This window comes from Microcaecilia unicolor, chromosome 5 (assembly GCF_901765095.1).
Source record: "Microcaecilia unicolor chromosome 5, aMicUni1.1, whole genome shotgun sequence".
Classification (NCBI taxonomy): Eukaryota; Metazoa; Chordata; class Amphibia; order Gymnophiona; family Siphonopidae; genus Microcaecilia; species Microcaecilia unicolor.
Genome location: NC_044035.1, coordinates 83,852,856 through 83,865,498, shown reverse-complemented (window position 1 = coordinate 83,865,498; position 12,643 = coordinate 83,852,856).

Below are 12,643 nucleotides of genomic sequence, written 5' to 3'. Positions count from 1 at the left end.
AGGTGCGCTGAAAAATGATTCTGTGTGCACCCAAAGCACGTGTCTACACTACCGTAAGCCTTTTTTCAGCGCACCTTAGTAAAAGGACCCCTAAGCAATTTAAAAACTAAGGCCCCCAATATTGCAGTTATATTTCTGCCCATAAAAGCAAGCAGTCACCTGCAAACCCACCCCATAAATTTAATTTACATGCAGGTCAGTGTTGTCTCTGGTTAATTATTTAAAAGTAATAGAACAATACAAAGTAGGGACGTGCACAGGGCAATATGTTTGATTTGTTTTCAGTTCGTTTTTTTTGTTTTATTTCTCATAAAATTATTTAAATGTGAATCAGAACATTTTTTTTACATTTATGAATTTATAACATTATTACGCAAGCAAAATACATATGTGGAAAGAAAAACAGATCATAAAGGAAACTCAGAACAAACTGTTCTAAATACACTTAAGATTGTAAGCTCCTTCGAGCAGGGACTGTTCTTCTTTGTTAAACTGTACAGCGCTGTGTAACCCTAGTAGCGCTCTAGAAATGTTAAGTAGTAGTAGTAAATTAAGGAAAAGCTCTTCATTTTAACACAAGTTAACTGACTTATAACTCATTCACTCCTAGGAAGCTGCAGCATTTAGCCATTTTGCTCTAGCCCTCTGGAATCAGCTCCCAACTGACCATTCGGAGTCCTTGATGCAAAGGTCTTGTCTTTCATCTTAGTTCCTCAGATGTAGGTTGACAAACTGATGGGTTCTTCTGTTATTGTCTTACCTTTTCCACATTTTGCTTTTCCCCTACCCTTGTGTGTCTCAGTTTATAGTTAGTGACAGGAAACTTTTGTTCTGCTATGCTACCCCTCCCTTTGGCCTGTGCTGCCGGTTGATGTTGTTTCTTCCTATTTAGTGTGTCCCTATAGGTTTGTTATACATCCATTTGCTTGCTTTTATTTTGAGTCTGAGACCTTATCGCCAGACAATAGCAGAGGAACCCATCAGTTTGTCAACCTACATCTGAGAAACTAAGATGAAAGACCTAGCCATTGACCTAGCGGGAAAGTCTGACGTGGTAACCAGGCAGTAATGATCTATACGCATCCCATGCCACTTGGCGCGCGCCCAATATGTGCATCCGAAAATATAAATTATTTTTTGGATGCGCATATCAGAAGTGCACCAAAAATGAAATTACCGCAAGAGCCACGCAGTAGCCAGGCGGTAACTCCATTTCGGTGCATGTTGGGAGCATATAGACGCTTACGTGGCTTAGTAAAATGGCCCCTTAATCTCTCAGCCTCTTTCCTTCTTTCCTCATGCAATGCATACATTTTCTTGTGAATGGCACCTGTCACTTAAAAGTTCCCTCTCTGAGTCTTGTCTCAGCTGTTCTTGTTCTACAAATCTTTCATATTTATTCATCCAGAGGGATAGCCCCCTGATCTACAAACATTTATATTGGTGACATGTTGTAATAAGAACCTATCACAGAAACTTGAATTTCCACATAGAATTAATGCAGCCTACTTTTCAGAACGTATACATGAGAGTACAGCCAGGCACACATCTGGATTTAAAATAATATATCTGATGGGATCCATTTGGACCCTCCCCCCTCCCCATACTGAGCAAACTGTTATTAGTATGTTGCAACTGTGCATTTGGCAGCTGGACTGTGGACAACAATCACCCGTTCTGAACTAGGAGTGGGGTTCGCCGTGATGTATCCAGCTAGGTCACATTCATGGTTTTAACATTAAAAACACTACTTGTATTCCACAATATACCTTGAGGCTCTATGCAGATCACACTATAATTAAACTGGACATTTCTAGGAAATACATCATTCACCCACATACATCCATACAATTCCTATCTTGAACTAACAGATATATAGGCTGCTACCTTAATCTGAAAGATTCAAGACATATTACCTAAATAAGTAAGTTTTAACTTGTTTTCGAAAAGAGATATCACTTGTAGCAGAAAGCAGAGAAGTTTGAACCTCCTTATCAAGACGAGCAGCTTGCAATGGGAAAAAAAAAAGATTCCCTAATAGCTTCAGTCTTTTTGAGAGAAGTCTTTACAGAGTGAAAACTAAACAGAGCCATGGTTCTAATATTCCTGGATTATTGTAAACAAATAAAGTGATTGATAAGATATTGTGGAGCTAGTCCATAAAGAACCTTATAAATAAGGCAGAAAACTTAAACTTCTCTGGCGTACACTGCAAGCCAGTGACTTTTTCTAAAGTATAGTGAAACACTGTTATCTCTTATTTTTTTAATTCAGTTATTTAAATGTTACAAACAGAACATATACAGAAAATTGAAGGAAAACATAAAACAATTAATACACATTATTCAATCTAGTCCACATAATGGAGAACTTCCTGGACTATCATATCTTTCCAAAGAGTATATCAGATGGAGTGCAATATTCTGGATGGACTGTAATCTTTCAATAATTGTTTAGAAGACCCCAAATAACAAAGAGAACCTTGGGGTACTGCTTCTCTCAGTCTAGGAGCACCCACTCTCCTCTCTTACCAAATAAATATGCTGTACTCTGGCAGTTTTATCAAAACCAACACCAACTTTACTGAAACCTCTGCAACCAACAGTCAATACGGAGGTGCTGCCATGGATATCTCCCCCTCCCCCTGACTAGTGCGGAGGTGCCATAGATGCTTCCCCCACCCACCCAGCCCCGACTGGTGCAATGCTGCCATGGGTGTCCCCATCCTCATCCCCCTGACTACTATAGTATCACTCTCCTTCCTTTCTTCACTCTCCTCACCCGCTGCAGGCCTTTAAATTTCCAAACCTCCAGCAGCGTCAGCAATGTAAGCGCTGCCTTTGGCCATCCCCAGAAAACTTTTCTGTACAGCATCCCACCTATGCGGAAGCTGTACAGAAAGGGTTCTGGGGTAGGCTGAAGGCAGCAGTTAAAACTCTGATGCTGCTGGCGGGCCTAAAAGCTTGGAAGCCTGCAGAGCGGGGTGGGGGTGGAGAGAGGATGGAAAGCGATGCCAGACCACAGGGAAATGGGAAGGGGGTGGAGAGAGGTCAATGCGATGCCAGACTGAAGGGGAATGGGGATGGAGAGGAGGGAGACTGATGCCAGACCACAGGGGAAGGGGAAGGGGAAAGGGGGGGTGGAGAGAGGAGGGAAAGCGATGCCAGACCACAAGGGAAGAAGAAAGGGAAACGGAGGGTGGAGAGAGGAAGGGAAAGTGATGTTATGCCAGACCCCAGGTAAAGGGGGGTGGAGAGAGGAGGGAGAATGATGCCAAAGCAAAGGGGAAGGAGGAAGCGAGAGCAAGGATAAAGAGTTGGAAAAGAGAGGGGGCAGAAGCTGGACTCACCGGAGAGAGGGGAGGAGAGAGAGAAAGTTGAGATGCACAAGGGAGGGAAGACTGGGAAAGGGGGAGAATGAGATGCAGTACTTTGGGGCAGGGGAGAGAAGAGGGAGAGATGCTGGCACTGTGGTGGGAGTACAGGAGAGAGGGAGAAAGAAGGGGGAGCAACATGGGAATAGAGGGAGAGAGGGATGGGGACACAGAAGGCAGATGCTGAGCATGGGGGGAATAGGGACAGGGACACAGGAGGGGAGGTTATGGATAGGAGAGAGAGGGAGCCAGAGGAAATGATGGTGGACACGAAGAGAGAAAATAAAATAAACAGGAGATACTGGAAAGCAGAAGATAGATATGGATATGGATGGGGGATTGGGAACAGAGAGAAGAGAGATAAAGATGGAGACAGGGGGAGATGCTGGAATACATCAAGTAAAAAGGAGAAGAGGGGCACAGGCTAGATGGAAGTGAAAGAAGGGGCAGGCAGTGGATGGAAGGGGCAGAGAAAGTGAGCACACATCATATAGAAAAGGGGAGAGAGTAGCCAGTAGAAGGAAGGGGCAGAGAAAGCAGGCAGATGCTGGATGGAAGGCAGAGAGAGAAAGAGAGAGAGATGGCAGATGCTGGATGGAAGGAAGAGAGGGCAGACGTTGGATGGAAGATGAGGAAAGTAGAAAACAGAGACTACAAAGGTAGAAAAAAAAATATATAGTGTGTGTGTGTTAGGATAAAGTAGTATTGTAGCTGTGGTAATATAGAAAATGAAAATAAGGTGATCTTTCTATTGGACTAATTTTAATAAATTTTGACTACTTTTCAGAGACCAAAACCCCCATCCTTGGGTCAGGACAGGATACTGTAATAGCAGTATACTGTAAATCCACCCTTTGAATGATAAGTTGTGGAATTTATGTGCCTTCTGGGACCCTGAAGAAGTTTTTACGAAATGTTGGCCAACATTTACTTGGTTTCTTATTTTCACAAACACGTACTTCCTTAATGTTTCATTCCTTTTATTGAATGTAATCATAAATCTAACAACAATCACCTATGCTGATTCCAGAACTCACTCATTCAAACCTTTCACTTCCCCACTCATACAATCACATATCCCCTTAAGAACAAACATTGGTTCACATACAAAATTAATTGTATCTCTGCATACATCAAAAAAGAGACTTTAAATCAATATTTCCTATGAACTTAAGACCATGTACTTATGTCCCTTTATAATACGTGGAGGGGCATAATTGAACGGAAATGCCTATCTCCATGGGCGTTTATCTCCGAGAACGGGTCCGTGAAGGGGCGGGCCGAACCGTATTTTCAAAAAAATGGACGTTTTTGAGCTGGGCGTTTGTTTTTTTTAGCGATAATGGAAACTAAAAACGCCCAGCTCAAAAACGTCCTAATCCGAGCCATTTGGTCATGGGAGGGGCCACGATTCGTAGTACACTCGCCCCCCTGATATGCCAGGACACCAACTGGGCACCCTAGGTCAGTGCGGTGGACTTCAGAAATAGCTCCCACATGCATAGCTCCCTTACCATGGGTGCTGAGCTCCCAACCCCCCTCCCCCAAAACCCACTACCCACAAATGTACAACACTACCATAGCTTGTAGGGGTGAAGGGGGCACCTACATGTGGGTACAGTGGGTTTTGGAGGCCTCCCATTTACCAGCACAAGTGTTACAGGTGGGGGGGGGATGGGCCTGGGGCCACCTGGCTGAAGTGCACTGCGGTAACCACTAAAAGTGCTCCAGGGACCTGCATACACGCAGCCCTCTAGGACTGGTTGCTGCTATATAACATTGGCACACCAGTTGACACCTGAAGACTAATCTCTCCGAAAATGTCCTTTATTGGAATAACCGCCTTTACTCACAGTTAACTGCAGATCAGAGGTTGTGCCCCACTGGCAACGAGTCTCCCTGGTACTGAGATGAGCAGTAGGTCAGAGCTGGCAGAATGCTGTACAATGCCCTCTTTCAGCCACATTCAAGGGAAGAACTAAGTTCTCTAACGTGGCTAACACAGGAAAGGGAACTAAAACTGGCTTACAAAAATGGCCACTACCGCATGGACTACAACAGGAAACACAACAGGGCACACTCTGACCCAGTAGGCAGGGGGAAAAGCACCATGGGAGAAGAGCCTACCAACTACCACCATCGTGAGACTGTAACACAAGCTAATGAAATCACAGAGCCCAATACCCTACACCCACCACAATGCAATGCTGATGTGACCCTGTACTGCACCCGAGAGCCACATCTGGCCCAGGGAAAGGCTGTGACAGGATCGAACACATTCTGCTGTCATGGAGGTGGGTATGGCATTTGAGGCTGGCATAGAGGCTGGAAAAAAAGTTTTTAAAGTGGGTTTTTTTTGGTGGGAGGGGGTTAGTGACCACTGGGGGAGTCCGGGGAGGTCATCCCCGATTCCCTCCAGTGGTCATCTGGGCAGTTGGAGCACTTTTTTGGGTCTTGTTCGTGGAAAAAAAAGGGTCCAAAAAAAGTGACTCAAAATCGTGGTAAAAACGGCTTTTTTTTTTCAATTATCAGCTAAAGACGCCCATCTTTCCTCAGCCGATAACCACGCCCCAGTTCCGCCTCCACCACGCCTCCCACATGCCCCCGTCAACTTTATTCATTTCTGCGACGGAGTGCAGTTGGAAACGCCCAAAATCGGCTTTCGATTATACCGATTTGGGCGCCTTTGCGAGACGTCTATCTCCCGATTTAGGTCGCACTATAGGTGTTTTTCTCTTTTGAAAATAAGCTGGATATTGTCCTTTAGTTGATTCAAAAAGATATGCTTATTTAGCACAAAAAATAAGCAGCCCCAAACCAGGGGTTCCTTCCACTCCTTCTTACAACACTTTGTGCTTGCTCAATCAGAGTGGATCAGCCTAGCTTGTCAGAGGCTTCCTGGAGTCTGCATGCTGTTTTCAGCCTTAAACTCCCTCTGACTCATCTCCTGCTCCTCGAGCTCCCTCTGACTCATCAATTACTGCTCGCTCCTCGATGCGAAACCGCGAGACCGCATTTCGGACAAAATCCTTCCTCAGGAGGAACGTCTCTCACCCCCTAAAACAACACATAACTTTAACTAATCTCATTTACTACCAAATCCTCTTCAGCACTTCTTCACATGATACTTAACAATACATGCTTATACTATGTATAAATCTATTTACTGGCAGCTTACCATAGGGATAATGAGTCCAGCACGGGACTCTCTGTGAGCTTCTCAGATACTGTTGCTGAATTGAGCGTTCACCAACCCTCCTCCACTATAAACAACCCTGTCATAATGATTTACACCTGAAGAGGGAGAGCTCTAATCATATCCACTCCACCTCCAGGTTTAGACCCCTGGGAGCCACCGTATCCCATTCAAAGATAAATCTTTGTTCAATGGACAACAACCACGCTGTAACGTCACCTCCACCTCTCTGGGGGGCAATTTGTCTAAGTACTACACATCTTAAATCTTCAATCATGTGATTACACGTAGTCCAGTGATTAACCAGCGGAGCATCTTGTCTACTAATCCTAATGTTGCTGGTATGTTCAGCCAGCCTGTTCTTCAGCTGACGTTTTGTGTGCCCTATATAATACATATGACAAGGGCACATAATACAATAAACTACTCCAGCGCTAGTACAGTCAGTGACATTATGCAAATAATATTTCCTAGTGGTCCCAGGGATCCAAACCCATCGAGTGGACATAGAAAATTTGCAAAATACACATTTCCCACATGGGGAATGTTGACCTTGATATTCCTCATTATAAATGGGTTTATGCAATAGCTCCTCCAAATTAGCTGTGCGTGAATAAGTCACCTTTGGGTGTTCAGGAAACACAGAGTGCACCCCCAACACATGCCAATTCTTATGAATAGAATAACCAATTTTAGAGGCTTTAACAGAGAAAGGAAGCACACAAGACAAGGGGCGAGCGCTAGATTTGTGGGTGGGAAGCAACAACCAGGGGCGATGGGCATACAATGCCCTCTTGTACGCCTTTTTAATCACCCCTATAGGGTACCCTCTTTGTAAAAGTCTTTGGGTCATAACCTGGGCTTGTTTTCGAAATTCAAATACAGTAGAGCATAATCGACGAAGTCTCAGAAACTGGCTGATGGGAACTCCCCTTCTGAGGGAAGAGTGGTGAAAGCTGGTGTAATGGAGTATGGTATTCCAATCCGTCTGTTTTCTATACTTGGTTCAGGGGCATTCCTGCATCTTTAGACTTCCACCAGATACATTTTGAGAGCTACACATTTCTCAAGAAATAAGTTATTATATTTTGCATTTTGAATGTAGCTACTCTTCTTATGGGAAGGTTTTTGCCGATGATGAAGTAAGGTCTTTTTTTGACTTCTTAAGGTCTTTAAAAACTGTGTGTTTTGAGCTTCTTTGAGGCTTTTCCTTCCCCTTCCTTTTATAAGTAATTTGTTACTTTATATAGTTACTCATAAGTTTTATCTTTTGTGGATTATTATTTGTTTTTGCTATTTTGCATGTGTAATACCACACCCATCCTTTGTCACTTTATTTTTTTATTTAACCAGGATCAACTTCCTCTAATATTTATTTATAATTTCGTACATACCACCTGCAAGCCTGAAGGCTATTGAAGCAGTGTACATTCAGGTACTATAGGTAATTTTCTGTTCTTGAGGGTTTATAATCTAAGTTTGTACCTGAGGCAATGCAGGGTCAAGTGACTTGCTCAAGATTACAAGGAGCCGTGGTGAGATTTGAACGAGGTTCCCTTGGTTCTCAAGCCTGCTGCTGTAACCATTAATCTACTCCTCCACTTCCCAATAATTTTCCATTTTAGAATTTGTCTGTCTAGAGATTTCTTCATTAAGCTGTTAGCCTAGTGGGGGACCCTTTGCACAGATCTGTGTGCATGAGAAAAGATTTTGAGGAGATTGCATGTTTTGACCACACAACTAATAGTATCATATGTAGCCCCCCCCGGAGTCACAATCAGCCTTACCACAGCAGGGACTAACTACACATATCATTCAGAAATGTCTTGACTGTTGTCGGACAGATACATTTTGTACTCCAAAAAGAAACCTGGGAATTTCATGTGTACCTAATTATGACTTACCTGTAAGGCTATTATGTTTGGAAACCACAGGCAAATTTGTTTGTTGACCTTCTTTCAGCCTCAGTTCCACAGTTTAAAACATTCCCAAAGCATAATATGACAATATTATGGTCATATTTAGTAATATTTTTCAAGTTCAGAAATTTGTATTAGCCTTCTACCAAAACATACACAAACATGTAAAGGAGGTATCTGGGCTGTGGAATGGTCCATTGACAGATTCACATTCCAGGGCTCCCACAAAACATTTACTTCTTCCTGGTCCTCTCCAGGGCTTTTTTTGAGGGGGTACTTGGGGGTACTGAGTACCGGCACCTTTTCCATTGTCTGCTAAAATTGACCCATGGTCCACAAGTTGTAATGAAAGAGCTCAGGCCCTATACACCAATTCTGCCTTCTCATAGATTCTGTGACTGGTTGCAGGGGGGGGCTGGCTATTGTGGGGTGGGTCCCTCAATGCTCACCCCACTCCTGAAGGGTGGCCTGGCATTTGAGTACCAGCACCTTTTCGCTAGAAAAAACGCACTGGTCCTCTCCCTCTTCGCTGAAGGAATGCACATTCCTATCCAAGTGAGCAGGTTCTCTCCAGAGGAAAGGATTTCCCTTCAAGGCCCTGGTGTAGAGGTCCCTCAAGGAAGTTACATGGAAATACTTTTAAAACAAATAGGAAGAAATATTTTTTTACTCAACGAATAGTTAAGCTCTGGAATTCTTTGCTTGAGGATGTGGTAACAGTGGTTAGCGTATCTGGGCTTAAAAAAAGGTTTGGACAAGTTCCTGGAGGAAAAGCCTATGATCTGCTATTTTGCTTTTCCTCTACCCTTGTGTGTCTCAAATTATAGTTGGTGACAGGAAACTTTTTTTCTGCTATGCTACCCCTCCCTTTGGCCTGTGCTGCCGGATGATGTTGTTTCTTCCTATTTAGTGTGTCCCTGTAGGTTTGTTACACATTGATTTGCTTGCTTTTATTTTGTATATGCCGCCTTGATAATTTTATTGAATGTGCAGGATACCAAATACTCAAATAAATTAAATGAAAATGTCACATGTAAGGGGGTGTCCTGGTTGTGGTATGGCCCCCAAATAACATTTATTTCTCCATTCAGTGCATGCACACTCTTATCCAAGGGAGCAGGTTCAAGACCGTGGCACAGAGGTCCCTTTAAACAATTACTGGGAGACTGATATGGGGTGCTCAAACTGTCATTACTGGAGATAAATTATAAAGCAATTTCTGCTTCAAGGTGGTCTTTCTGACTTAAGGTTATACAGCATTGAATAAACATTGTAATACTCTACACTCTTCTTTTCAGAGCCTGGCCAAAACCAGGATTCGGTTTCGGCCAAAACCAAATCTATAGCTGAAATTGGGCACTCAGGTTCCTGCCGAAAATCACCACAGCCCCCAAAAGCACCCCCCCCCCCCCCCCCCCCCCCACAAGGTCTAAACTGAAACAAGGCCGAACACTAATATTGGGCTGGTTTCGGTACTGAAGCTGAAACTGAAATTCAGTTGATCTCTACTTCCTTTATCGCTGTCTGTGATCCCTTTCAATAATAACCAGTCTTTTGGGGTAAAGGGTTTCCCGTGAGCAAGGGCAAACCTATTTCCTTATTGAATAAATCACACAGTCACTCTTTTCTGGGATTCAGACCCACACAGATTCTTCCTACTAGGAATAATCTTGTACACAGTGCTTCCTCTAGTAGTCCAGCTCCTGATTGGGGCTTCTCTCTCCTTGGCCCTTTGGCTTCAGGGTCATGCTGCTGCTCCACTCCTTAATTTAGTTGAATCACAGAAAGGTGGTATATCAAGTCCATGACCCTTGACCCCTTAATTTGGTGGTAGGGTAGTGGGTAGAACCTCTTTCACACTCACTTCACACTAAGAACTAAACACAAACTCAGAAGTCAAGGGAGGTTTTCAAAGGACACAAACTCGGACCCTAGACCTTCTTAGAAAATCCACACATGCTCTAGGGATCTCTTACTTCTGTAGCAGTAGGCAGAACTATTGCAGCCAACCCAGAAGGGGGATTCTGTAGCCAAATGGTATACACCTCCTCTCTACACTGAGTTGGTATGGTCCTGAATGCAGGAGCATACTGGGCTAGTGAGAGTCCGGAAAGGATCCTTACACTAATATGTGTTAATTTAGGGGCCCTTCTACTAAGCAGCAGTAGGGCTAACTCGCAGGTAGCGTGAGCCAAATTGGCACTACAGCAGGGTTAGCGTGGGCGTCCTGTGGTAGTTTCAAAATTGGTGTGTGCTGTTTTCCACAGTAGAAAATAATTTTTCCTATTTTCTACCATGGGAGGGGGGGTGTTCCTGGTGGTAATCGGCAGCACGGCCACGTTGGCGTGCACTGCCTGATTACCACACGAGTAGCGCATGAGCACTTACTGCTAGGTCAATGTGTGGATGTAAGGGCTCAGGCAGTAAATAGCTGCATGCTACTTTTTAATTTTCGCGCACGGCCATTTACTGCCCCATTAAAAATGCCCTTTTCCCCAGCCGCAGTAAAAAACGGCCCAGTGTGTGCCAAGAACATGTGCCCACACTACTGCAGGCCACCTTTTACCGCAGCGTAATAAAAGGACCCCTTAGTATGCACTTAGGGGCCCATTTAGTAAAGGGTTGTTGCGTGGCAACCCGGAACCACCGCCAGCCCAACGCGGCCACATGCGGTAGTTCTGCCTCAAGTGTGCGCCATTTCTGGCACTATGGAAAATTATTGTATAAATTCTAGTGTGGCGCTAACTTGGCATGGTAAGTGCTCCCCCCGCACGGCCATGCAGTAAGAATAATCTTACTGTCTTTTTTAGGGGCTTTTACCCACTGCGGTAAAAAGGGCCCTGGCACGTGAAAAAATGGCCCCCACCACTACTGCAGGACCCTTTTTATCGCAGCTTGGTAAAAGGCAGGAGTGTAGCCAGATAGTCAATTTTGGGTGGGCCTGAGCCCCAAATGAATGGGCACAGAATTCAGCCCTCCTGGCCCCCTTCCGCTCTGTTCTCTGCATTCTGCCTCTCCCCCTACCTTCAAACACAAAATATTAAATACCTTAGCTGGTGGGGATCCCCAAACTGCACAGCTGAATATTTCCTCCTCCTTGCGCAGCCAAAGCTCTTCCAAACAGCAGCTGGCATGCACTTGACTTGAGCTGACGCCGCTGCCAGGAGTCCGTATATGCTCAGTGCTTCCACAAGGGTGAAATGTGGAGAGGGGCTGGCGTGCGGTGCCAGCTGCCATTTGGAAGAGCATTGGCTGCCTGAGGAGGAGGAAACCTTTAGCTGGAGGGGTTTGGGGATTTCCACAGCAAGACTGCCACAATTTTGGGTGGGCCTGAGTCCAAATTGGGTGGGCCACAGCCCATCCAGGCCCACCTCTAGCTACGCCACTGGTAAAAGGACCCCTAAATTTGTTAAGGCATGGTAATAAACCAAATGTGTGCTACCAAATGCACATTCTTAGTCCAAGGTTGTTATATTAAATAGTTCATTATATAGGGGAAAATGTTAGGAACGTTGATTGATACCAGGTTATACTAGTATTCTAAACAGAACCTACCCCTGTTCTCAGGAACCTAAATGGGGGTACACCCAGTTGTGAAATTGCCTCCTAACTGCTGAACGTACTTTATTAATACAGTAGGTAAGTGATCCAGCTTTTCTTACTTAAGCACACAACTATGGAACGCTCTGCCAAAGATAATAAAAAACAACGAACGACCATCTAAGTTTCCGGAAAGAACTAAAAACAAACCTGTTCAAAAAAGGCATACCCCACCGACCCAACATAAAAACCTAAGTTCCTGCGACACTGCAAAACCAAAGACTGTAATGGACATACCTTAACCCTCATTCCCACCTCCCTAATTTCCCCAATGTATCTACCAAACACGATCCTTCTTTTACCACAATAACACCTGTATTTGTTCATACCGCAACTGGCAAATGCCGTTGCGGTACTATATAAGCCACATTGAGCCTGCAAATAGGTGGGAAAATTTGAAACAAATAAATAAATCCCACCGCATATACAATTTGTGTTGTGGTAACTATTGTGCATTAATGCATCTTTAGTGCCCAGTATGCTATTTTACTAAACCTAGCTATTAGCATTGGTGAAAGAAGGAGATTTTGTTTGTTTGTTTTGTGCTCAGCTGAG